At 45.2% G+C, this 27,767-nt stretch overlaps 1 protein-coding gene and 1 pseudogene across 1 annotated transcript in view; one reads left to right on the forward strand and one right to left on the reverse strand.

Annotated features, from left to right (window-relative positions):
* GABBR2 (gamma-aminobutyric acid type B receptor subunit 2) overlaps nt 1-27,767 on the reverse strand; it is a 419,145-nt gene that overhangs the window by 316,959 nt on the left and 74,419 nt on the right. The window lies entirely within an intron of this gene.
* Nucleotides 919-3,248, forward strand: LOC103219845 (septin-7-like; annotated as a pseudogene).

Here is a 27,767-nt window from a genome sequence, read left to right on the forward strand (position 1 = left end):
CACAACTAGTTGCTTGCAGGGCTGTTACTCCAATGTAGACCTCTCAGCTCCCAGGGGTCAATCATTCTTTCCCTGATCCAGTAAATAATGACTGAGCCCCCACGATATGCCATTCACCACACCGGAGCTAAGGACCAAGAGCCAAGGCTGACGAGGTCCCTGTCTTCCTGGTCTCCCAGCCAGATCATCCCTAATGACATGGAAGCTGTCATCAGCCAGGAGACAAGATATGTAAATGGCAAGGCAACAAGGCATAACAGAACAAGGCAGGGCGTGCCCATGAGACGAAACCAGGGCAGCAGTGCCCCTCTCCTTCTGTTGAGGCCTCCACAGGGATGTGCAGTGTAACAATGGAGCAGCCAGGCCACCATCCCCAGGTCAGGTTTCCAACTGCACCTGCCCTGCCAGTCTCAGGTGCTATGAGCCGCAGAACTTGGAGGCAACAAGGGGAGCACCGCTCTCAGCATGAACAGGGGGATTTTTCAGAAAGGGTAGAGCAAGGTGGCCTTGGTACAAGCTGCCATTCCCCAGGATGGTGCTGCAGATCTGCAGTTGGCCACTCGCCACCCTGAGGCTAAGCTTACATCTGCATCTTGGGCTATGGACTCTCACCTGCCTTATGGAGCTACTGTGATGCCCACATGAACGTGATGGGGAAACCCACAAGCCCAGCCTGAGGTCAGCAATCACCATGATTCCTCAGGGCCCACTTCCTTTTCTTAATGGATCTTCTAAGGGTCTAGAGACTGTTGCTGCCATTTGGGGCTATGGCAAGGTGTGCCTCTAGGACGCCCTGCTACCTTCACATCTTTCTTTAACTGAGGCTTCAAACCATGTGACACAAGCAGACTAGCCATGAGACCCCAGCACATCACTTAACCTTGTAGCATCCCATTTCTTCACCTGTAATTCGGGATAATGGAACTGTCCTCCTCGAGTTCATGTGAGGATTTAAAGGGTAAATACATACAAACTGCTTGGAATAATGCCTGGCACATCAGAAGCACTATGGTGTCTACTATCTTTTTTTTTTTTTTGAGATGGCGTCTCACTCTCTTGTCCAGGCTGGAGTGCAATGGCATAATCTTGGCTCACCGCAACCTCTGCCTCCCAGGTTCAAGCGATTCTCCTGCCTCAGTCTCCTGAGCAGCTGGGATTACAGCCATGTGCCAACACGCCTGGCTAATTTTGTATTTTTAGTAGAGACAGGGTTTCTCCATGTTGGTCAGGCTGGTCTCGAACTCCCGACCTCAGGTGATCCGCCCAGTTCGGCCCCCCAAAGTGCTGGGATTACAGGCATGAGCCACCGTGCCCGGCCTATTATCTTTTTTTTATTATCACTTTCCTTTTTTTAAAAAAAAAGTCCAAACAGTGCGAGATCCGCTGCTGCTGAGGAGAGAAGCATCAACAGCAGCACCACGGGAGGTCCGATTGATCCACATGAATTCCTCGGGGTTCAGACTTAAGGCTCATCTTCCTGCTCGCCCGCAGCTCCACTGGCAACCAAACCACCACTAGCCTCATGTCGCTTCAGTATCTCAACAGAAGAACCTTGAAGGCTATGTGGGATTTGCCAATCTCCCAAATCAAGTATACAGAAAATCAGTTAAGACATCTGGTTTTGAATTCACGCTATGGTAGTGGGTGGAACAATCCAAAGTTTTAATCAAAGAAGGTGGTGTTCAGTTGCTGCTCACAATAGTTGATACCCCAGGATTTGGAGATGCAGTGGATGACAGTAATTGCTGGCAGCCTTACAATCAGCTACATTAATAGTAAATTTGAGGACTACCTAAATGCAGAATCTCGAGTGAATAGACGTCAGATGCCTGATAACAGGGTGCAGTGTTGTTTATACTTCATTGCTCCTTCAGGACATGGACTTAAACCATTGAATATTGAGTTTATGAAGCATTTGCACGAAAGAGTATCATCTCACTTATTGCCAAAGCAGACACACTCACACCAGGGGAATGCTAACAGTTTAAAAACAGATAATGAAAGAAATCCAAGAACATAAAATTAAAATATATGAATTTCTAGAAACAGATAATAAAGAAGAAAATAAACTTGTTAAAAAGATAAAGGACCATTTACCTGTTGCTGTGGTAGGTAATAATACTATCACTGAAGTTAATGGCGAAACAATCAGAGGAAGGCAGTATCCTTGGGGTATTGCTGAAGTTGAAAATGGTGAACATTGTGATTTTACAATTCTAAGAAATATGTTGATAAGAACACACATGCAGGACTTGAAAGATGTTACTAATAATGTTCACTATGAGAACTACAGAAGCAAAAAACTGGCAGCTATGACTTATAATGGAATTGATAACAACAAGAAAAAAGGGCAGCTGACTAAGAGCCCTCCGGCACAAGTGGAAGAAGAAAGAAGGGAGCATGTAGCTAAAATGAAGAAGATGGAGCTGGAGATGGAGCAGATGTTTGAGATGAAGGTCAAAGAAAAAGTTCAAAATTGAAGAACTCTGAAGTTGAGCTCCAGCGGCACCATGAGCAAATGAAAAAATAATTTGGAAGCACAGCATAAAGAATTAGAGGAAAAACGTCGTCAGAGGACGAGAAAGCAAACCGGGAAGCTCAACAACGTATTTTAGAACAACAGAACTCTTCGAGAACCTTGGAAAAGAACAAGAAGAAAGGAAGATCTTTTAAACTCTCCATTGACCACCAGTTACGTATTAGTTGCCAATATGCCAGCTTGGACATCAGTGTTTGCTGGATCCGTTTGACCAATTTGAGCGTTTTATCTAGAATGATGGATTAAACAGCATGACAAACATTATTTTTGTTGTTGTTGTTCTTGATGGAGATTAAGACGCCTTCAATTGTCTATAGGGTGTTGTGTGCTTAGTAACAGCTCTCCCTTTCCTACTTTTTCTTTTTCTTTTTTTATTAAACAGATTATCTTCAGTTGAATGCAAGAGAACATTTTACTGTTGTACAATCATGTTCTGACGGTTTGATTGTTTACAGGATATTCCAAAATAAAAGGACTCTGGAAGGTTTTCATTGAGGACAAAAGGCCATAATATGATGCAAACTACGCTTCTCTATGATAATGATAATACAAAGGTTCCATTCAGTGCAGCATATACAATGATGTAATTTAGTATAACACAGTTGACCCATGTTTTGACACTTCCATTGTTTAAAAACACACATGGAAAAAAACCCCTACATGCTTATAGTGCACCCAGAGCTTTTTTATAACACCCTCCTTTTGTTTGTTTGTTGTGGATTCTTTAAATATATATTATTCTCATTTAGTGCCCTCTTTAGCCGGAATCTCATTATTACTTCATTTTTGTAATAACATTTAATTTAGCTAGTGTCCATATATTGGCCCTGCTAAAATAGAATATAGCATCTTTCATACGGTAGGAGCCAACAAGGAAACTTTAACTCCTTTTTACACTTTATGGTAAGTAGCAGGGGGAAAAATGCATGTATAGATCATTTCCAGGCAAAATTGTGAAGCTAATGACCAACCTGTTTCTACCTATATGCAGTCTCTTAATTTACTAGAAATGGGAATCACGGCCTCTTGAAGAGAAAAAAGTCACCATTCTGCATTTAGCTGTATTCATATATTGCATTTCTGTATTTTTTGTTTGTATTGTAAAAAATTCACATAATAAACGATGTTGTGATGTAAAAAAATGTACAAACAACATGCATCGGTGGAGAATCTCTGCAACTGACATAGAATCATTTCTTATAAAACCATTGTTCCATCTCTGGCATCTCAGACAGCCTGAATTCTGCCCCCACTCCCATCCAGCTCCTCCGTCACCCACCTCAGGTGCCCTACATCACAGTCATCTTGCAGCTGGCATTTTCCAAGCAGAATTTATCTTTTCCCACTTCTGTGCCTTTGCTCCTCACCTCCCCCCAGTTTCTTGCACCTCAAATGCCCTTTCCCTTCCACCTATGAAATCCAAAGCATGCCCATATTTCAAGTGAATGTCGGGGAGGAGTGGGAATGGTCTCCTGACATTTCATTGGGTGATTTTTCCACATAACAGAGCACCTAACCCCTCCCAGCTTAACCCATCTAGGAGGGCTAAGCCCTAAGCCCTAAGCAATGAGTGGCAAGACTGATTGAAGGGCAGGGCTCCAAGGTGGGTTTTTGGCAGTGAGCAGGGCATGGTTCAGGGGACATGGTGCTAAGGGCCTCCAGCTTTTGGCCCCCTCAGAAGGGTGGAGCTGCTGGGAGTGGCCTGGGGCAGAGCTGGGCTCCAGGGTCCCTGGGTGCCAGTGGCACAGCCCTTACATCCTCAAAGTCATTGTGATGCCCCATCTGCTACCCTAATAAGTCTGTGCAGACACTGAGGGCTCCAAACCCAGGCTCAGGGCCAGGACACTGGGCAGTGGTGCTAGTGGTTCTGAAGAGGGCTTGCCATAGCAGCATTGGGAGGCTGTTTCCGCAAGCCAAAAGGGCAGAGGGGCCATGGCCAAGGTCAGAAACCCAGACACGGAGGCTGCACTTGGCAATGAAGGGGACATAGAAGCATGTGGATATCAGGGGCTGCGGCTCACCATGCCCCAAACCAAACTCCTGTCCTCCCTGTGCCCCTCTCCCAGATGCCTCATTTCAGTGGACAGCACCCATCCTCCATCCACCCGGCCTAGGAAGGCAGTGCAGCCTGCCAAGGGCTCCAGAGCCTGCTGCCTGGACTTAACTCCCACTTGGTGGCTTGACAGCAGGCCCATTTAACCTCTCTGAGCCTCAGTTTCCTGCCTATAAAGAGAGGATGACAATAGTGCCTATCTCATTGGGTTTAAAATGAGTCAACCTGTCTGGAGCAGTCAGGACACAGAGCCTGGCCCACAGCCTGCACTACGTGAGGGCTCACTTCTATAGTCAGGTCCTTAGCACCGTCCTGGCTGAAAGGCAGCCTGCAAAAATATGCATCCGTGCCCTAACTCCTGGAACTGTGAATGCTGCCTTATATGGTAAAACAGGGAATATTACCTTACATGGCAAAAACGTGATTTAGTGAAGGCTTTTGAGAGGAGGAGCTTATCCTGTAATATCCAGGTAGGCTATAAATCTCATGAGTGAGGCAGAAATAGACTTAGACTAGACAGGCAGGAGACAGGAGACAATGTGACCAGGGAGGCAGAGATTGGAACCACACAGACCCGAGTCAGGGAACGCCAACAGTGACCAAAAGCAGGGAGAGGCCCAGAAGGACTGGTTTATTCCCCAGGGGCTCCAGAGAGAGCCGGCCCGGCCAAGGCTTGATTTCAGACTTCTGGCCTCCAGGATTGTGACAGAAAAAAACGTGTGCTCTTTTCAGCCACCCTGTTTGTGGCAATTTGTTCTGGCAGCCACAGGAAGCAAAGACAAGGTGCCTCCTTAATCCCAGTTACTCTGGAGAATTGCCTGAGCCCAGGAGGCAAAGGTTGCAGTGAGCAGAGAATGCACCATTGCACTCCAGCCTGGATGAAAGAATGAGACTCTGTCTGAAAAACAAACAACAACAACAACAAAAACAAGGTGCCTCCTTGACATCACTCTCCCCACCTTCCACTGCTTTCTCAAGTCTCCCTCTGTCCAGGGAGGTCATTCCTCCCTGCTGCCTACAGAACCACCATCCTGTCCTCTCCCAACTGGGCTACTTCCACCCAACAATGGGCTCCTCAGCCCCCAACACCAGCCTGAGATAAAGACTGGGATAAAGATCAATGCCGCTACCCTGCCTCCCGCCCTGTAAGGCCCTGCGTGGCATGGCCACTGCCACTTCCACTGCCTACCTTGTCCCTAGGTCACCCTGGTGTCTTAGGCTTCAGTCACAGTCCCTTGTAGTTGCCATGTCTCCTTCAGCCATGGAGCCACCACACTTACTGTCACCCCATCCCATTCCTGCCCTACGTATTTCCTACTTGAGCTTCTCCAACAACGAAAACTGCTATGGATTCCTTCATCACATCCCAAGTGCACCCGAGGAATGAATGAATGAATGAATGAATGAATGAATGAATGAATGAATGAATGAAATTGGAAGATTCATATATCCCAGGCATAGCTAATTGGACAAGGTATGTAAACCCAAGCCATAGGCTAGCTGCTGACCTATAACCTTGCAGGCCCAGGAAAAATGAGCTGGCAAGGCAGAGATTTTCTCTCTTGAGAATCTGGATTTGGAAATGTTAAGAAAATGAGAAAGTGCTCTTCAGAGCACACACCACTTTCTTAGAAAAGCCTCCCCGATTCTGGGTAGGTTCCCCAGTCACGCACACTCCCAACACCGTGTACCTTGCCTTCGTGGCTGTGGTCACACTACATCTGTCTGCCTCACTAGACCCCACGTTCCATGGCAGCCTTGTTCAGCACTGCTTCCCTGGTGCACCCAAGGAGTGAATGAATGAATGGCAATTGACCGAGGAGCCACCTGAGTTCATCTCACAACATAGCTGGAGGCTACACCAGGAGAATGATTCATTCCAGAATCCAGGAGGTGGAGAATGGGCCTGCTCAGTTCCTGGCTGGTCTATTCAAACCCATCTTCGAGGCTCTATCTGGGCCCTGCCCAGGAAGAGAGAAGGGACCACCTGCAGAGTGTCCCCAGAGTCAGCCAGTCTGGAGAGCGGACAGCCAATTATATCCCACGAGTTTTGGCTGCAGAGCCTGTAGCTGTAGAAGGGCCCCCTCAGGCCCAGCATGGCCTGCACAGCTCTGATGGGCTCTCAGCAGCAGAGAGCACAGATGCGGTGTGTTTGGTTCCAGAGGAAATGACCAGAACTAGGATACGGGGGCTGGGGCAGAAAACTACAGGGAGGCAGGCACCAGATGGAGAATAATGACATTTTTTTTCAAAGCCAGGCCTATGCTTGGATGCAACAGAAAGGTGGTCGGTCAGCCAGTCCTGGAGCTGTCCAGGTGTTAGATGCCCACCTGTGTGACAGACTTAGGAGGGATTCAAGCACTAGAGGGCCCCCTCTAACCCAGAGAGTCTGCGCTTTTGTTCTCACTATCACAGTTATATACATTCTAATGTGCTGTCACAGCCTCATCTGTTTCCTGGAGAATGTGACAAGCACTGTTTTATGAAGAAAGTAAACAAAAGAATCCCAGCCAAGGTGGTATCGCAAATTAAATTCACATTTTGAGGTCTCCTCCTCCTTGCTGTAACAAACACACAGCAATGATAGCTGAAATACAAAAATAGAAAATTTGAAGACATAGCATTACTCAAAAATAAAATTCTCAAGGGGGGAAAGAAGAAACCACAACATGGTGAGTGGAGATGAGGCTGCAGGCTTGATGGGCTCTGAGTGCAATACAGAGAGAAGTGCCTGGCATTGACAATTCTCTGGGGTAACAGAGACTCATAGCACCCCTAAGTAAAGGCGGGGGCCAGAGCCACAATCAATGCAAAAGAGAACTAGAGTCAAGCTCACTATATGAAGCAAAGGGTTGGAGCAGAGCCAGTAGAGAAGGGCTGCCTCTGCTCTAGAGGAAAGCTGGGACGAAGTTCTACCAACTGCTACCTGCTGCCTCAGCCCACAGGAAGCTGCACGCTCTGGATGGCAGGACGAGGTGGAAAACAGCAACAGATGGAATGCAAATATGGCCAGTTACTCACCCCTTCCTATACCCATGGCCTTTGGAATGACTTCGAATCTCCTACCATCAAAAGTCGAGTTTGCACCCACGACCAGTTTATGCCTATAATTCCAACACCTTGGGAGGCCAAGGTGGGAGGATCGCTTGAAGCCATGAGTTTGAGACCAGCCTGGGCAACATGATGATACCCAATCTCTATAAACATTTTAAAAAATTAGCCAGGCATGGTGGTAAACACCTGTAGTCCCAGCTCATCAGGAGGCTGAGGCACAAGAATTGCTTGAGCCCAGTAGATTGAGGTTACAGTGAGCCATGATTGTACCACTGCACTCCAGCCTCGGTGATGGAGAAAGACCCTGTCTCAGGGGGTAAAAAAAAAGCTGGAGGTGGGTAGAGTCTACTTTCCCACCTTTTGAATCTGGGCTGCCCTTGTGACTTGATGTGGCCAAAAGAATATGATAAAAGTGAGAGGAAGCCTGTTCCAGGCATAGGCCTCAAGAGTTACCGGAAAAAGACAGTTTCTAAGGAGTCAATAACTGGATGGACAGCAGACATCTCTTCAGCAACAAGCGGCCCAAAAGACAAATTCTGAAGGGAAATAACTGCATGCCTGGAATTCTGAACTCTGCTAAAGCAGTATCCAAAAGTGAGAGGAAAACGGAGACCTTTTAAGACACCCAAATATTAAGAGTGTTGACCATCCTTGGCACTCACCATATGCACTGAGTATAACTTGAGAATGAACTCAGCCAGAAGAAAAGGGAACCCAGAAGAAGGAAAGGGGCACAAAAAACAGTGGCGAGCAAAAGCATTAGGAAAATGTGTCAGCGAAGTTAATGAGCTACTAACTATAACACGAAAATAATAACAACTAAAATTTTTGGAACCAAAATTCTAGGAAACAATGATAGAACAGGTATTAGTGGGTTGTGAGGCATGATTACAATTCTCATCAGGTTCAGTAGAGGAGAATGATATTGAATAGCATTAGATTTGAGTAGAACAAAAGAAATTAATTTAGGATACATGCTAAAGTGTTAAGGATATAACCATGTCAGCAGAGGAAAAAGAGGGAGTGGCAGAAGGAACACTCAAAATAAGAGGGTAGAAATATATCATTAATCACAACAAATATAAACCAATTAAAACCACCTACTAAAAGACAAACTAGGTCGGGCGCAGTGGCTCACACCTGTAATCCCAGCACTTTGGGAGGCCAAGGCAGGTGGATCACCTGAGGTCAGAAGTTTGAGACCAGCCTGGGCAACATGGTGAAACCCACCTCTACTAATAATACAAAAATTACCCAGGCATAGTGGTGCATGCCTGTAATCCCAGCTACTCGGGAGGCTGAGGCAGGAGAATTGCTTGACTCTGGGAGGCAGTGGTTGCAGTGAGCTGAGATTGCGTCAATGCACCTCAGCCTGGGCAACAAGAGCGAAACGGTGTCTCAAAAAAAAAAAAAAAAAAAAAAAAAAAAAAAAAAAAAATTTAAATAAATAAATAAAAGACAAACTAAAATGAGTAAAACAAAATGGGCTATAGAATGTTATATATATAGTATGATGTTTACATAAAGCTTAAAAATACTATAGATTATTTACAGACATGTACATCTGCAATAAGACATGACAATAGAGATGGGAAAAATAGAACTCACTTCTAGATAGCTGTTGTTTCTGTGGAGGGAAGAAGAGGGGAATGGGAATGGAGAAGGATAAAAAGGTGCTTTGGTGGGGAGGAAGGGAGGGAGACAGACATATGTGAAGATCAACCCTATAGAACTTGACCTCAAACGGAGACTGTAAACTCAATTCATCCAGGAGCTGGCTCTTTTTAACACAGGTCTCAGTGATGCTACTGCCCAGAAACAGACTTTCAGGGTATATTAACCTTCCCGCTGCCTGTTGTTCTCTCAACCTGGAACAGCTTCTCTGTCCTGCAACCTTTTCAATCAAATTCTTCACCTCCCTCTGTTCAGCTGACACACCACTCTGATGGATCCTTCCATAAGAAGAAATGCCCCTGCCCAGGGACAACCTCGGGTCAGCCCTGGGCTGGCTGGCCACCTCTGCCTCTCTCACTTTATAGGCTCCTGAGGCAGGGATGCCACCCAACTCACCCCTGAATCACCAGCCCCTAGCAGGATGCGGGACACACCAGAGCACACGGTCAATGCAGATGGTCTGGAGGGCCCAGCTGTAGACCCCAGAGGCACAGAGTCCTCCTGGTGTGAAATTTACTGAGGAAATGAGGAAGGACCACAAGCCTGTCTCGGCACAGTAAGAGGTGGCATTCACAGCGGACTGGTGAAAAGGCATCAGCTGTTCCACGGAAGTGAAGTTCTACATAATAAAGCGTATATCATTAAGTGCTCCAACTTAAGCCGTGTTTGATAGACTAATTTTTAAAATGCGATTTAGACATGGCTGCAGGTTTTAGACATGACCTTACTGTTCAAAATTCTTTCTCCTCCCCATCCCCAGTACCTTTTGAAATTGCTAAGGTAACATGTACTTGTAGAAGACTCCAACAATACAGTCATGGATGAAGCGAGAGGCGCCAAGTTGCTCCCCACTTCCCTTGCCTCCAATCTCACCCTCCAGGAATAATCAGTGTCGACTCCCTGCTCTCGAAAAACACATGGTGCTGTACATAGCCCAGATCCTTTCTTCCAGGCCACTCAGTGTGTGCCCGGAACTGTACTGGACTCCTTGATACATATTTAATTTCACCCTCTAAACAGCTCTGTGTTGGAGGGAGGGGAATTGCCCCCAGAACAAAAGCTACGGTCCGGAATGTGACACCAGAGCCTGGCTTCCTGCCTCTCAATCCCGGTTCTGTCATCTATGAACTAGGTGAACTTGTGCAAGTTTGCACCTGTTTGTGCCTCAGCTGCTTAGTGCTAATAACTAGTGGTTCCTTCATGGTAAATTGTGAGAATTAAATTCATACATGTAAAGAACTAAGAACAGTGTCTGACACATAGAAAGCTGATAAATTACTATTTCCATCTTATAGATAAGGAAACTGAGATTCAGAGAGGTTAAGTGACTTACCAAGTCCAACCAATGGTTATGAATTTCAAGCCATGGACCTGCCAGGAACATATGTGGCCCCCTGGGGAAGATACAGGGTATGGGGTGTTACACTGCCCTCCATCCTAATTTCCCAACATGCTTTTCAAATCCTCAGGGTCTTTGACATTTCTTCCCTTTCTCACCCTCCGGGTCAGGCAGTACGCTGCCATTTCTTGCCACTGGCTATCAACCCTACATCGGCTGTCTCCATCAACCCTACACTCGTTCCTAATTGGCTGACTTGCTGTAGTCTGGAAACCAAAGATAATACAACTGGTAAGAGAAGTGCACAACACAAGTTCAGCTAGGAACTGAGAGAAGACCGAAGCAGAGCTCCCAGACAAACCAAATGAGCCTTAAGAAAAGTTGGCCAGATGCAGTGCCTCACGCCTGTAATCCCAACACTTTGGGAGGCCGAGGCAGGCAGATCATTTGAGGTCAGGAGTTCAATACCAGCCTGGCCAACATGGTGAAACCCCTCCTCTACTAAAAATACAAAAATTAGCGGGGCGTGGTGATGCATTCCTGTAATCCCTGCTACTCGGGAGGCTGAGGCAAGAGAATCGCTTGAACCCAGGAGGTAGAGGTGGCAGTAAGCCAAGATTGTGCCACTGCACTCCAGTCTGAGCTACGGAGACTCCGCTCCGTCTCAAAAAAAAAAAAAAAAAAGAAAGAAAGAAAGAAAAAGAAAAAAAGAAAAGTCTTCTACTTCAGCAGTTTAGAGACCTGCACAGTCAGCTGGGTTCTGGATAGATGAAGTGACTGGATCTGTGTTCTCTGGATAAGTGAGGTATTGTATGAATATATTTGCCACATTTTAAAATTAAAGTTTCTGATTTAGGCATTTGCTAATTTCTCTGCCCTCAAAATGCAGAACCATGAATCACAATCCCTTTGACGGTGTGTTTCACTTTAAATATCTACATTCCAGGCTTCCCCAGGTAACTGCATGTCAGTTCTAACCACTCTCCTCCATTCACATTCTGAAGGTGTAAATGAGACCTAGAATTTTCCTAGGTGCCTGCTGCATTGCACTTAAATAACTTCCCAATCCACCACGATAAATTCTCTTTATGATGGATGATCGCAAGTTTCTGTCAGATGTGTGTGTGTGAATGAATGCTAAACTATGCCACAAACCAAACACGCACTGGGTGCCGGCTCTGGGTTGGGTGCTCAAGGATACCAAGGAAAGCCAGATCCAGTTGCTCCCCGAAGGTGAGGGTCTGGAGATGTGGGGAAATGGAGCCCAGAGAAAGGAAAGGCAGCTTGAGAAATTAAGGGAGGGAATCCTAAAAGGAGTTGAGGATGTCTAGACAAGGAGACGCAAATGCAGCCTGGGAGAGCAGGGACACTGAATGACTGGGAGCCCCAAGGACCTCTAAGGTTTCTGATTTTATTTTCATAGTCACATTTTTGTACTTGTTGGAATCATAATGAAAGCATATGCATTAGAGACATTGCTGTGGACCACACAAAAATACCAAGATTCAGCAGAAGGAATGACAAGGGAGATGGGACCTCTGGCACAGTCAGAGAACTTGGATCCCTAAAGGGATTTCCTTGGCCTTGATTCTCTTAGATCCTCTCGAGTCACGATCCTGAGAATCCTAACCTCTCCTCTAGTGAATGCAGGAGACCCAGGCCATTTGTTCACACACACACACACAAAAAAGCTTCAGGAAACCCAACACTGAAGTCACAGCAGGGACAGGCTCACTGTGGAGTCAGAAGAAGGTCACAGGCAGTGATGGAAGAATCATGGCTAGAGTGGACGTACAGCCAGACAGATCTGCACCCAGTGATGGCCCCACTACCTGCAGTCTGTGTGACCTGGAGCAAGTCCCCTTACCAGTCTGAGCCTCCGTTTCCTCACCTATTGAAATGGGATGACATCTATCCAATTGGGTTATCTGTGAGGAGTGAAAAATTGGTACAATAAAAGCTTAGCCCAGTGCCTGGTCTATAGAAAGTGCTAAAAAGAGTAGCTGTGGTTCTTATTCTTGCCATCATTAAGAAACGTGATTTTACCCATGTCAGAGGCCTGTGTCCTCATGGCCGTCAGGCTCAGGGCTAACCGATCCTGCAGCTCCAGTTCTCTGGTCTCAGACTTCATGAAGGGCATCCACCTTTATTCCACAAGATCCCTCTAAACAGCTTAATCACAGGCGCTCTCGGAAGGGGAACGACACTTGGCATAATTACTAGTCTTGTGCCCTTTCTGTAATCTCGACTTTGTGGGGATTGTTCGATCACAATAGTTGGGGGTTTGTGCGCGGTATTTAATTAGGCAGATGAAAGCACGTTAGGATGAAACAACAGTATCTCTAATTTAATGACATGTTCTGCACCTTACCCTGCAACGACGACAAAAGATGCCTCCATGCAAAGGAAAAAAATTGCTCCATCTTTCTCTTTCTCTCTCTGTCTCTCTGTCTGACTCTTTCTGTCTCTTTCTCTGAATATTTCTATTTCTCTCTCTCTCTGTCTCTCTGTCACTGGGTGTGCTTCTCCCTGTCTCTCTTTCTCTGTTTCTGTCTGCCTCTCTATCTCTGTGAGTGCTTCTCTCTGTGTGTCTCTCTCTGTCTCTGTTGCTCCTCTCTCTCCAGTTGACATCTGCTTAACATGGTTCCCACCTCTCCAGCAGCCCTGGTGAACCAGCCTTTGCGAAGTGCTCCTGACTCCTTGATGTGATCATGACAGAAAGACACCAGAAGAGACAGGCCCAGGGGAGAAAGGGAGGCACAGTGTGACTGTCTGGGGCTTCTGGTCCCAATTCTGTAACCTCAGGCATGTCACTCCCCTTCTTGCCAATGATCTCTTCTATAAACTGACAGCTTTAGTTTAAGCCTGGCCTGACTTTTCTTTTAAAAAATATTTATAAAAAAGAAAAAAGAGAAAACATTCAATAAGAACATATGTTGGTGGGGAAAAGTGAAGTTAAGTCTTCTAAGATCTTTATACTGCCTGTAATGAGCACAAATATATTAAGTTGAAAATTTTAGAAATTATGTATGTTTCCATTTTGAGGGTAAATATTAAAAGAATAGAAACACTGTAACTCCCTAGCAGAAGGAAAACAGAAACAATAAAAATAGACAAACCCAAAAGAAGGTACTAGAAGAAACCTGTAAGAAGGAAGGCACATATAAGCACAAAATAAAATTTTAACCCCCCCGCTCCAGAAAAAATGTATTAGGCCTTGTGCCCTTGGAACCAAGATTTGAGGGAGATTTATAAAATTAAACATAGTTTAAGAAGGGATAATTAAACATAATAAAAACAAGATCATTAAGCACAACCCAGAAAGAGAGATTTGCAGGTAACAGAATGATCTCAGAGGTCTTGTCTAGCTCTAAAATTCTATTATTTTAATTCTGGGCTGTAAAATGCCAACATTTACCCAAGTCAATAAACATCAAGAGACTGATATTTCATCGGAATCCAAGTCTGATTTTTCAATATTGATTTTTGTGAAGTCAATTTTGGTTTCAAGTGCCTTTTTAAATTGGTGCTCCTGTGGTGTCAAATGTCAACATTTATTTTTCCAGAACTCTCCTTCCTGTGGGGACTCTGGTCAGCGAATGAAGCTTTTGATACTTGGAGTTCCTTGCTTTTCTTGCTTCTGATTGAGGGCCCTGATTAATAGTGTATGATGTTTTTCACTGAGCCTTTAGGGTTTCCATTGGGATATAAAAAGTAATTTCTGTGTGCACCTCCATCATGAAAAAGCCAGGCGAGGAAGGGTTGTAGTGTGGGTGAGAAAGGAGGGTTCATTTGTGGTCTAGCTGGAAGCTTCCCAAGTTTCACGTACACCTGCATATGAACCCCAGCTCACCACTCACCTGCTGTGTGACCTTGTGCAGGTCACTTACCCTCTCTGTGCTTTGTTGGATCATTTGCAAAATGGACTTAACACCTATCTTATAGAGAGGCCGTGAGAAACCAGTGAGATAGTACATGTGGATGTCTGACCCAGAGCCTGGCCCACAGGAGGCAGTCAGCAAATGCCAATTCTCCTGAACCCCTTGATTTATTTTCTGTCTACGGCTACATTTTATTTTTTCAAATCCATAGTAAAGCTGAAGGGATAGAACAATTAATACTCATATACCTGTTGTCTTTTCACCAATCACTAATATTTTCTCTCTTTCTTTCTCTCTGTCTTTTCCCCTGAATTATTTGGGTGCAGTTTGCAAACATAAGACCACCTTACCTCTAATATCAGGGATGTATCACCTAAGGTTAAGGACTGTCTCCTACATACATTACTACTCTCTACCTTAATAAAGGAATATTTTTAAATAATCTTATTTAAAATAAAATCAATAAATTTCCCAGTTGTTCCAAAAATGTATTTATGAGTTGTTTTAAATTCTAGATTTAAAAAGAAATTCACCCATTACATTTGGTTATCAATGTCTCTTTGCCAACCCATCCTTGATTTTTTAAATGGTATTCCTCCAAAGCAAGCAGGGGACAAAAGAATAGCTGATAACTTGGTAGCAGAAGAGGTAAGAAGGAACTCTGGGAATTAGGGTTTGAATCTTCTCTGAGGCATCAGGTCCGGGTAATCTTGAGCGTCATGCTTCCTTTCTGCAGATGTTTTCATTATCTGTAATTGATGGCTTGCACTGGCCCATCTCAGCACCCATTATTGCTCCAGTGGAGAGAGTTGAGGCTCAGAGGCTTTTGAAGTCACACAGAGCCCAGTTTGAATCCCACTCACTATCTGTGTGGCCCTCAGCAAACTACCTTCCACCTCTGAGTCTCAGTTTCCTCATCTACAAAATGGGTGCACTAGTACCTTATAAAGCCATCATGAGAATTAAACATGTGAAACACTAGGCACAACGGCAGGCACAGTAATGGCTCAGTGGGGGAAAAAAAAAGCTATTATTGTTATTAATGTTGCAGGAATTATAGACTCTACAGTCAAAGCTCTTATCTGCGCAGCAATTACCCTTGGCTTATAAAGAGCCCTTCACAATTTATGAAGCACTTTCTCCATTATCTCCTGTTGAATGCATGGCAGTCCACGGAAGTGGGCCATGTGGGGACAATTATCTCCACCTTAGAGAGGGGACTCGAGGCTCAAAGAGGTTGAACAGTTTGGCTGAGGTTATAGCTGGTTACAGAAGGAACCAGGACTTGCGGAGTGAAGCAGGGGCACCGCTGCCATCCCACCCTCCAGTTCCAAGTTCTTTTTCTGTATCCATGGCATCCACATCGTGTAGTTCTCCATTCTTGCCTTGAGAACACACATCCTGTCTTATTCCAGACTTTGTGACTGTGCTTCTCAGAGCCCCTGTCCCCTACCACGGATGGAATATGATTCCTCCACCTCGTCAGGCAGCTAGTGTTCACAGAGCGCAAAACAGAAAGGCATGCTGCGAACTGCAAAGCACTCTGCAGACTCTGTGGGCCTACTAAGGGCTCCTTCAGGAAAAACATGCTCCTTTGCAACAGGAGCCAAATGATTAGCACAGAAAATTAAGGTCCCTTCTCCCAGGCCTCATTTCTGAATCATAAACTACACGAATCAAAGTCATTTTGAAAAATGGCTTTTTATTTGTCATGATTTTCATTTCCTCAAAGAGAAGGCATATTGTACTGGGCAAAAATCAATGCTTCCCTGTAATAATGTGCCTACAGATATCCGGTGCTGAAAGCCTCAAGCAGAAGGAATGGAAGTGTATCTATTCAATACATCAGTCACATCGAGAATCTGAAGATCAATTCTTTATGGGCTTGCATGAAAAATGCACAATTTTTAAATCAAAATACAAAATAACTAAGATTTTAAGACCAAAAAATGTGTCTTGCCACCAAAAAAAAAAATAGTCTTTAGGCATCCCAACTAAAAATGCATTCTTTTAATGACCCAAATATTATAATTATCAGAGCATCCTCTACTTAAGAACCTGGTGACTCTTCCTTCATCCCTTCTGCAACTCATATACATTTTACTTATGTTTTTGGTGTTGTGCTTTGTTTTTTTGAGACAGGGTCTTGCCCTGTCACCCAGGATGGAGTGCAGTGGTGTCATCACAGTTCATTCAGTCTCAACCTCCCAGGTTAAATGGATCCTTCCACCTCAGCCTCCTGATTAGCTAGGACTATAGGTGCACACTGCTACACCTGGCTAATTTTTGTATTTTTTTGTAGAGATAGGGCTTCACCATGTTGCCAGGCTGGTCTCGAACTCCTGGACTGAAGTGATCCTCCTGTCTCGGCCTCCCAAAGTGCTAACTCCCATATTTTATAACTACCAAACCAAAACCCTCAGTAATGATAGAAAAGAAGGAAAGCAATAAATGTTTGTTCAGCTAGCTACGTACTGCAATCTAGGCAAGTTGTAAGAGAAGCAAGAGTGATTAAGACCCACACTTGTTCTCAGGATGCTCAGAGTCAGACTGTATGTCAGACCATAGCACTCCTCAGCTCAAAACCTTCCTGCGGTGCCCTGTCTCACTTGGAGTCAAAGCCAAAGTCCTTGCAGTGGCCCCCAGCCCCCTGTGGCCTGCCCTGGGGTGGTACTCTTTGATGTCACCTCTTTTACTTTTCACAGTGGTGAGGTAGGTACTTGTATTAATTTCCTATGGTGGCTGAGACAAATCACTGCAAACTTAGTGGCTTCAATGATACAGGGACAAACACAGAAGAGTCTTAGGGCAATGGAGACACTCTGCAATGGTGGCTACGTATCATTACGTGTTTGTCCGAACCCACAGAATGTACAACACCATGGACTCTGGGTGATGACGCTATGTCAATGTTGGTTCATTGACTGGAACAAATGGACCACCCTGGTGGGGATGTTGATCATGGGGGAGGCTGTGCATGTGTGGGAGGCAGAGAGTATGTGGGAAATCTCTCTACTTTCCTCTCATTTTTGTTGTGAACATAAAACTGCTCTAAACATTTATTTTTAAAATAAAGTCTTCAGGTGGGGTGCGGTGGCTCATGCCTGTAATCCCAGCACTTTGGGAGGCCGAGGCAGTTTGATTACTTGAATGCAGGAGTTCAAGACCAGTCTAGGCAACATGGTAAAACCATGTCTCTACAAAAAATACAAAAATTAGCTGGGGGTGATGGCCCATGCCTGTAATCCCAACTACTTGGGAGGTTGAGGTCAGAGGATCACTTGAGCCTGGGAGGCAGAGGTTACAGTGAGCTGAGGTTGTGCCACTGCACTCCAGCCTGTGCAACAGAGTAAGACCCTGTCTCAAAAATAAATAAAATAAACTCTTTTTTAAAAAAATACAAAAACGCCTAATTGTCTCACAATTTTGGAGGCCAGAATCCAAAATGGATCTCACTGGGCTAAAATCCAGTTGTCAGCAGGGCTGCATTGCTTCTGGAGCCACTAGGCGAGAACTCATTCTCTTGCCTTTCCTACCTTCTGGAGGCCACCTGTAATCCTTGGCTCATGGCCCCTTCCTCCATTTTCAAAGCCAGCAGTGCAGCATCTTCTAATCTCTCTTTGACCCGTCTTCTGTTGTCACAGCTCCTTCTCTGCCTCTGACCCACCTGCCTCCCTTCTAAGATCCTTGTGTTACTTCAGACCCACCTGGATAATCCAGGATAGTCTCCCCTCTCTAGATCCTTAACTTAATCCCATCCGTCCTATTTAGAAAGTAAGATAGCCACATGTTCTGCCATGAGAACATGGATATCTCTGGGGGCCATTTTTCTGCCTACCACAGTCTTCATCATATCCATTTTTCAGATGGGGAACCTGAGGCACAGGGCAGCTCTGTAACTTCCCAGGTCTCAAAGGGGGCAAGTGGCTGAGCTGGGATTTAAAGGCACAGTCAAACTGCAGAGCCCAAGCCCTCCGTCTCTCCTGTGAGGTCACCTGGCAGGTGCAGAGATGTTTGAGCCTCTTGATTTGGCTGGAGAGCCAAGGACAATAAGGCGGGCGAGGCAGGGGAGGTCAATGGCAGTGGTCCTGGGCACTGTGGAGGGGCTGGACCAGGTCCTGAGGGGTGCGCAATGTGAGCCGCACGAAGATCTGGCCTCCCCTTTGACTCACAGGCAGCGTGCGCGGGATGGCAAGCAGCAGACAGGGCCGGGGCCTACAAGTCTCAGCACAAGGCTGCAGGCCAAGCAGACACCATGACCTCACAGCCTCAATGGTTCCTGTGGACCTGCCTAGAGAACCTGGCCCCCATTGGGATGCTGGTGTCTCACCCCCATTCCATGAGAGGTGGATATATTTTGGCCAGAACTGTGGGAGAGAAAAACTTCAATTATCCTAATTGTTCAAATACTGTCTTCTAGTAGAAAAGAAATGAGATGTTAAACAAAAGGTGGGCGGGTGGTTGTAACAAAGACAGAGAGACTTAGGGTAGGAGGCAGGGTAGGGAGGAAGAGACTCTCAGGAAGAGAAAGGAAGAGGAGGCAGCAAGGAGCTGCTGGTAGCAGCCAAGGAAGCAAGCTGCAGGCCGAGCAGACACCTTGACCTCTTGGTTTGCGATGGTCTCTGTGGACCCACCCAGGGAACTTGGCCTGCACAGAATACAGAGGAAGCTGGGAGCTGCAGAACGCTGAGGCCAGCCGCTGGCAAATGCACTGAGAATCAGTGGTGGGCCAGGTAGGAACCCCCAGCCAGGGGCAGACAGGGAGGCAGCTTGCATCAATTTACTGTGGGACCTTGAGAAAAGACTTTTCTCTCTCTGGACCTCAGTTTCCCTTTGTGTATTTGTGGAGAGGAGGGATCGGCCTGTTGCTCCACAGGGTTTTCTGTAGTGCAGAGCCTCTCCTCCATCACCTGCCCTGGTGGAACTGCCAGTAAGCCCTCCTCCCAGCCTCCAGAGGCTTTGCTGGCCACCTGCACCCAGGAAGCACTGCCCAAGCCCAGCCAGGCTACTGTCTGGGAACCTGGAACCAGAGCCCGTACATACTGCTGGACGATGTGTCAAGGCCCCAGCAGAGGGTCCCACAGAGGGGGCTACAACCTAGCCCATGCCCCAGTTGCCACACAGCATGCCCACCCAAAGGCACACTTGTGCTTCCTCCAGGCTGCTCCACCCCTGCCCTACCCCCACATTTACCTCCACTCACTCACCCAGGGAAGGAAGCTCCTGGTCACTGATGCCCGGCTCAGGGCTCAGGACCATCCAGGAGACACCACCATCCACACTGCCTTTCTGTGGAAACTGTTCCCTGTCCTCAGACCCGGCGTGGCCCAGGCCCCTGAGAGAAGACAGCCTGCTGCCCTGAGAGCTGTGCCAGGAGACCTTGGGCAGAGAGAATGAGGACTTGGGAAGAAACTGCCTCTGCTGCTTCCTCCTAGGGGGTCTCGGAAAAGACCCCGAGCCTCTTCTCTGTGAGGGGCTGTGATACCCCTCGCCAGTCTGCTGAGAGTGTCAAATGAGACAACAGGGTGACCGCTGCCTACAAACTGGAAGGCTCTACACAGAGGTAGTGTGGTTAGGATCACTCTTCCTCAAGGACTCACACACAGCTATGATGTCAGAGGTTTCCCTCCATCTTTAAGACAGACCTAAAATGAATTAAATCCCTATTCTCCTGCCCCCACAGGCCAGTCACAGTCTGGAGGGAATGCATTTAGGCAACTCTCTCCTTTCCTCCTCAGAGCACCTCAATAAGCAGAGACTGGTTCCTGTCCATTTCACAAATGAAGAAACTGAGACTCAGAGAGGCAAAGGGAGCCAAGGAGCACACAATATGTAATGATCTGGATTCACACCAAGTGCGCCTGCTTCCAAAGCCTGATGTACCTTAAACAGGGGACATAGCTTAGACAGGGAAGCCAGGGCTCAGGAACGTGCGTAGGGAGGCCATGGGACAGCAGTAGAGGGGAGAGCTCCCTGACCAGGAGAAGGAGCACTGCAGCCGTGGGACCTGCCTAGGCAGAGATTCGGAAGTGAACCTTGAAAACATCATGCTGAGTGAAAGAGGCTGTCACAAAGGACCATACATTGTATAATTCCATTTATAGGAAACGTCCAGAATAGGTTAATCCAAAGAGACAGAAAGTAGATTGGCTGTTGCCAGGGGCTGGGTGGATTGGAGGAAAATGGGGAGTGACTGCTAATGGTTCCAGGGTTTCTTTCTGGGGTGATTAAAATGTTCCTAAACAGACTGTGGTGATGGCTGCACAACTCTGTGAATATATCAAAAACACCTAGATTATACATTTTAAATGGATGAATTGTATGTTAGGTGAATTATATTAAGATTCAGAAAAGCTGTTATTTTTTTTAAAGGATAAGAAAATGAGTTGGACCTCTTGTTTAACCAGAGGTGAAATCGTAGAGAGGTAGTGAAGAGCCTGGGCCAAATCCTGATCTACTGCTTGCTCTCTGTGTGATCCTGGGCAAGTCACTTAACTCCATGCCTCAGTTTCTGCACAACAGGGATAACAATACTTGTATCTCTTAGGATTACGAGGTTGGAGTTAGATTATGTAAATAGCCGTACTTAAAAAGGCTTGGCTCATTGTAAGTTTTAGATGAGTGCTTGCTGTTATTTTTATTATCTGAGGCAACACCAAGCATTTGCATGTTGTTTATGTAAAGTTGCATCCTCTGCTCTGCGATGCAGTGGCCTAAAATGCTTCTCTTTGGAAGAAGGATTCATTCAGTCAGTCAACAAGCACTAATTTCTGCCTCTGCCTTGAACTTCTCTTCCAGATGCTCCTGGAGGGCTGAACCAGCAGAGAAGTTACAAGGAAGTGATTTCTAAGACACCATTGACATCATCCTGCTTCAGGAATAAGTGAGAACATGAAATGCCTAGGTTTGAAACTGCCTTTCTTAAGTGAGGACTGCAAGGAGAACCTTGGATGCTTTTTAGATGCTTCCTGTGTTTCACAGTCTCTGAGATTTGCTTCCTAAACAAGATGAGGCAGCTGAGCCATAAGGGTGTGGGATCAGCTTCAGGGAGGTCAGCCTCAGCCACTGGTGAGCCGATTTGGGACAGTGACCCTCAATGTCAGATGTCCACATGACACTCACAGCCCACCTGGACTCTGGGACTTTCTGCATGAATAAGCTAGTGAGACTGGAGGCCAAGCAGTCGGCAAGCTGTGGCCCCCTCCATCATCTTCCTCGGAGGCCAAATCCCTCCTGAGAAAGGGCACCTGGACCACCAGAAGCTTGGTCGGGGAGGACAGGGGCCACGCACCCAGGAAACAGGCTACGGCTTCAAGGGTTGAGGCGCTGTGAATGAGATCGGGATGGAGAGAGTCGAGACAAGCTATTCCCCAGCCTCTTGTTCATTCTTCTGGCTAATGCAGGAATCATGGGGCCAGTCATATGAAAGACTGCATTCCAAAGGGCTTTGTAAGCTGTCCCCACTCGGGTCTGTTAATCTCATTAGGAAAACCTGACCAACAGTGTAAGTGGTAGAACAGAGAAAGCGTATGCTGTGAAGTGGTGATCGCCCTGTCACACAGAAGTGTCCACACAGGGCAGGTGACAGATGAGCACCCATCAGGGTGTTCTGAAGCAGGTCCGTGAGCTGAAGCGGGTCCGTGAGCTGTGAAGCCTCGTGGCCATTCTCCTCAGTGTCTGTCCCCCAAGCCTGAAGCTCAGTCAACGACAAAAGGCAGAAACCAAATGAGCTGGAAGGGACCCCAGAGGCCATCTAGTCTAGCCCCTCTATTTTACCAAGGAAAAAACTGATTTTACAGATGAGAAGTTAACTTGCCCAAGGTCACGCAGCTCTTCAGGACAGAGCCTGGAGTTTTAAATTGGCGTGTTCAATTGGGCCTGAACTTGGACGTGGGCAGCCAGAATTTCTGCTGGAAAAAACAGTTTCAAGACTTTATGTTCCAATTGTAGCTAAATGGCTTTTAATCAGATAAGGACACATCTCAAAAAGCACAGAAAATTTTAGAAAAATACAGCTTTCCCTTAAGCACCGTTACAAGTAGCAACTGAAAAGTTACAAGATGTAAGATACAAGAATAACTTATGTGCGTTTAAAAGTATCCCACTTAGGCCAACGATAAACCTCATGTGTGTTTAAAAGTATCCCACTTAGGCCAACAATAAACCGTTTTAATTTTAGCTCATTTATCAGATGAGGAGGGTAAAGACCAGGGTAGCTTCAGCAAGGCAAGAACTAGAAGCTTGTGCTGACTCCAAACCCACTCCTCCAAACAGAAGGTTTTTGCAATGACCCTAGCTATCCTAAAGTCATATGTTATAAAGAAATATATAGTTTTAAAAGGCAGGGTAGCTAATTATCTAAGCAGCTTGCTGGCTACAAACATCCCCTGAACTTCACTTTCTGAAGTGAGAGCCTTCCCTGGGCTTTTGCTGGGATTTTATCAGCTCCGGGGCACCATTTGGCTGCAAAACACTTGAGCTTGCTGTGAAATTGCACTTTATGTGGCAACACCTTTTCCTTTCTCTTTGATATCAAAAGTACATCCATGGCTTTTTTCAAAGCATTTCTATTAGCTACGCTGCTGTACTTGACTTTTCCTCAGAGAAAACACTTTGTTCTCTTCTGTCTGTGCGATCCAAACCACACCTGGAAATGGAACTTTCTCACCCCTCACACACCGCCCTGCCTTCAACAACCTCCTGCCAACTCATTCTCGAAATGTTTTTCCCTAAGAGGAAGTGTAAAGGTTTGCTATGTGACAGACTATGGGTCCCCCCGCAACCAGCTTCTCTTACCTGCGGATCCCCCAGCTTCCTCCCGTGAAGCTGAAAAGGCCACATGCAAACACGCATGCGCGTGCACCCACCCCTATAGGTGCTGCAGCTCCCGGGCCATTCCGTCCTTCCCCGCAACTGTGTCCTTTACAGGCCTTGTTTTTATCAGAGAAGGGCTTGCCTTCTTGATCAATGTTAAACTTGTTACCAAATTTGAAACGAAGTCTAAGTCAGAACCAAAGGTGAAATCCTCAAAGCTTCAGATTCTAAAAAAACCATTCTGGGTAAGGAAAGGGATCATTCCGATACACACCTGGTACAAAATACTAAAGTTAATCTAAAAAGAGACTGAAGAGTTGAGGTTTAATGAGCAAAGGAATTCATTTGTATTTAATATTGATGTATTTTTTGATATGATCAAAAATGACGTGCCCCTTTATTTACAAAGAGAAAAATAGAGATTATCCAGGTTTATGCTATTATTTTAATTAAAAAGAATAATTTTCATTGAAAATACCAGAAGTGATCATATAAGCCAAAAATGTCTTCTTCTTATTTATACCTAAGTTGATTCTAATCATTCAGCCTAAGCAAGCACATGTGCTGCTGGGAGCTCCTTAAATTACAAGCCGTTTTCTTTTCCTCAAGACTAGATTATAAAAATGAAGCCTGAAAGGAATGGCCATCCTTTCACTCCTACCTCTAATAGCTTCAACATTCTCTGCCCACAGATACTTTTAACTGGATATAGTAGACACTGATGGTCTGCCACGTAGCATTCAACTTCTTCTTACATTTTAGATAGACTTGATTTTCATTTGGGGTCACCCCTCCCTCATGTATGTATGAAAGCCATGCTGTATGGAATACTGGTGCCTTGGTCCAAACCAATTGGCTTGCCCCTTTTTTCTTGATTGTGATTGGTTCTGGTGTAAGCCAATGAGAACATACAATTCCCAGAAGGATGTGCTTGGAAAATTTGGTACAATGAACTGTGAAGCAAAGGTCACTGAGGTTATTAAAGAGAGTTGTGTTAAGACAATCCAGATATTTTTGCCTTTCTGAGCCCCTTCCTCCATTTTAACACTGCATCAGTATTAAGATGAATATATTAATGTTACATCAAAACATTTTCTCCAATCTACAAGGTTTTTTTCTTTTCTTTCTATTTTAAATAAATTAAAACACTTTTGTGAGCTTCTAAAAGTATCCATGTGCCTCATGGATAAGTAAGCCCTATTACAGGATAGAGTTGACTCCAAATCCCACCCTACCTATGGGCTTCTCATTGTGAGCCCATGAATTTCTGTATGGTTTATGTCACTCTGCATGACTCTTCTATTACTGGCAGCCAAGGGTATCCAGATACCCTGGAACAACAGATATAAAGGATCACTGGGTGAGAAGCATCTAGAGTAGGCAGCCAAACCAAATCTGAAATCAGTCAAACCCTGACTTAAATCCCCCTGGCACTAATCTTTCTTGGCCTTAATTTTCACATCTGTAAAGTGGGGATAACACCACCTAATAGGCAGGATCACTCAATGAGAGATGAGGCTGGCAGGGAGGTGGTGTTATTCACTGCATGATGGTCCTTAATGTCATGATCTTGTTTTCATCATTATGACTGAAGGGTGGCTGTGGATACCTGGCATCAGGTGACTGACACGGGCATCATGAGGACTACAGGAGCTTGAGCAGTGGCCCAAAGACCTACGGAGGCAGGACAGACTTAATTTTCACCTCCTTTCATGTGCTTTTCCTTAGCTCAGCAGCAAGAGGGTAGAGAAATGATCAAAACACAGACAGCCAAAAGAGAAAAGAGAAGCAAAGAGAATTTATTTAGAAAATTGGGAGACCACTGGCAATTGGGAAACTAAATTTTCAAGCAAGCAAAGACCAACCAATAAAGGAAAGGAGTCAGTGTGAGAGGCCTCAAGTCTGTTAAAAAAATGAAAAAGGAGCGTTGAATAGGATGGCTTTTAAGAGGACACCAACCTACTATAATACTTTTAAACTATAGAGTTGCACCGTCCAACACTGGTAGCCACTAGCTGCAGGTCACTATTATTTAAACTTAAATTAATTCAAATCAAACTGAATTTATCAATTCAGTTCCTTCGTTACACTAACCCCATTTCAAGTACTCACCAGCCACATGTGGCTGGTGGCTACCATCTGAGACAGCACAGACAGAGAAAGGTCCCATCGTCACAGGAATTTCTACTGCATAGTGCTGCTGGAGAGTGAAGAAAACATAATGAAGTGCTATCTTAATATAAAAACTACCAGTGACACCCATCAAAATCAGACTGAGTTAATTCTCAACTCAGAAATATCTCATGAACTTCCAAAATTAGACTGAGTTGATTTTCAACTCAGAAAAACACCTCATGAGTTTCAGTGGTGTGTCCATACACTTAAGAAAAAAGCAGCACAGGGCGCAAAGTCCCAAAATCTGGATTCAAGCCTTGACTATCACACTTCCTGCTAGTGTGACCCTGGAAAAGGTAACTAACCTTCCTAAGCCTCAGTTTTCTCATCTGTAAAGTGATAATAAACTTTCTATCTTATTTGCTGCTATGATCACATTAGCTAACTGATGCATTCAACTAACATTTATTGAGGGTCTGCTATGTGCCAGCAACTATTTATTCAACACACTGAGGATAAACCAGGTAATGAATGGAAGAGACAGATATCTCTGCCCTCACAGAGCTTACATTCTGAAAGATTTTAGCAAATGTTAGCCATTTATCCTGATAATAATGTTAATAGTCATGACAATACTGTGATTCATATTTAAATTTAATAGAGACTCAGTCCACTCTCAATTAGTTAGAATGTAATTTCAATTTTAAAATAATTGAGTCCTCTAACTCATCTCCCTCCCAAATACAAATCTCAGCTAAAAGTTCTTTAAACTTATGTACGGCTTTGGATTACATCATAAAACTGAACACTTCACTATGACATTTGAATCTAATTCAAGAAAAAGATCTGATTTCAGCAGCTTTTAGTCCAGACTTTAGAAAAAATTAATTATGCATGCATTCAACTAGCAATGAGCAAACTTGATAATTTAGGCAGTTTAGCAATTGGATTGAAATTTTACAGCTAATTTAAAGTACTCTACACTACTGATTTCAGACTTGAGGTTATGAAGCTGAATTAGCCTGGACAAGAGCAAATACTCAGCACTTTCAGCACAAATTGCCTTGACTGGTTTGTAGGAAGCGAAATGACAGCTCATACCCAGCCCCAATTGTCTAGACACTAAGATGCCCCAGGGCTGTATGTATGCCAAGCAGCATTTGTTCTGTGTTCTCTGAAGCAAGGCTGGGTCTCATTTATCCTTGTCTTCCCCAGGACCCTTCACAAATGAAAGAAGTATGTCCTGGTGGAAGGGTCACAGTGAATTATAGCTGTGTGACTTTAGGCAAGTTCCTTAACCTCTCTAAGCCTCCAGTTTCCTCATCTGCAAAATGGAAATAATAACAATGCCTTCTAGGTAGTTGTGAAGAAGTAGAGATAATGTATGTAAAATGTCTGACCCAAAGCAGGTGCTCAATAAATGGAGTTCCTTGCCTTATTCAGTGTGGCAGTTTTAAAACATGGCACCAAAACTCTTAAACATTCCTCCCCTTGAGAGGTGGGTTCTGTGTCCCCTCCTCCTGGACCTGAGCAGACTGTGATGATTCTGATCAATATGGAGTATGATGAGAATGACACTATGGAACCTCTAAGACAAGGTTTCTTAAAGGCTGTGCAGCTGCTTCCTGGCTCTCTCGGGATTCTCTCTCAAACCCCGGCCATCATGCTGGAGAAGCCAAAACCATGTGGAAAGGCTGTGGTCAGGTCACCTGGTCAACAGTCTCAGCCAAGCTCAGCCTTTGAATCAACTTAGCCCATCAAGGTTTCCAGCTGAGGGCCCAGTCATCATGGAGCAGGATAAGCCATCCCTGCTGTGGTCTGAATTTCTGATCCACAGAATCCTTGAGCATGATAAAATGGTTGCTTTCACCACTAAGTTTGGGATGGTTTGTTAAATAGCAATAAGTAACTGGAACACTCAGTAGGTTTCATCCATTCACTCAACATTTACTGGGGCCTTCTAAGAGCAAAGAAGTGCAGTGAGCTCTGGAGAGCCTCAGGAAGTACAGGCTAGTGAAGAAGTATAAACGTAAATAGCTAGTGGTGTGCTGGTAAATGTTTAATAAACAGTTGGGGTTTGGGGAGGCCCTAGTTTGTGGTGTTTGTAGATATCTGTGGTGTGAATATTCCCATCACTGCCAATTTCAAGGAACAAAAGTGAAGTCACCCAGCTTGGAAAATTCCTGAGAATGTAACCTCAGCTTTCATGAGCCCAGTACCAGCCAGCTCCAGACCACCACTGTCAGGGTGGTGTGAGAAGTGTGAGAAGTGCTATGAAAAACATGGCAAAATGTCAGG

This window comes from Chlorocebus sabaeus, chromosome 12 (genome assembly GCF_047675955.1).
Source record: "Chlorocebus sabaeus isolate Y175 chromosome 12, mChlSab1.0.hap1, whole genome shotgun sequence".
Lineage (NCBI taxonomy): Eukaryota > Metazoa > Chordata > Mammalia > Primates > Cercopithecidae > Chlorocebus > Chlorocebus sabaeus.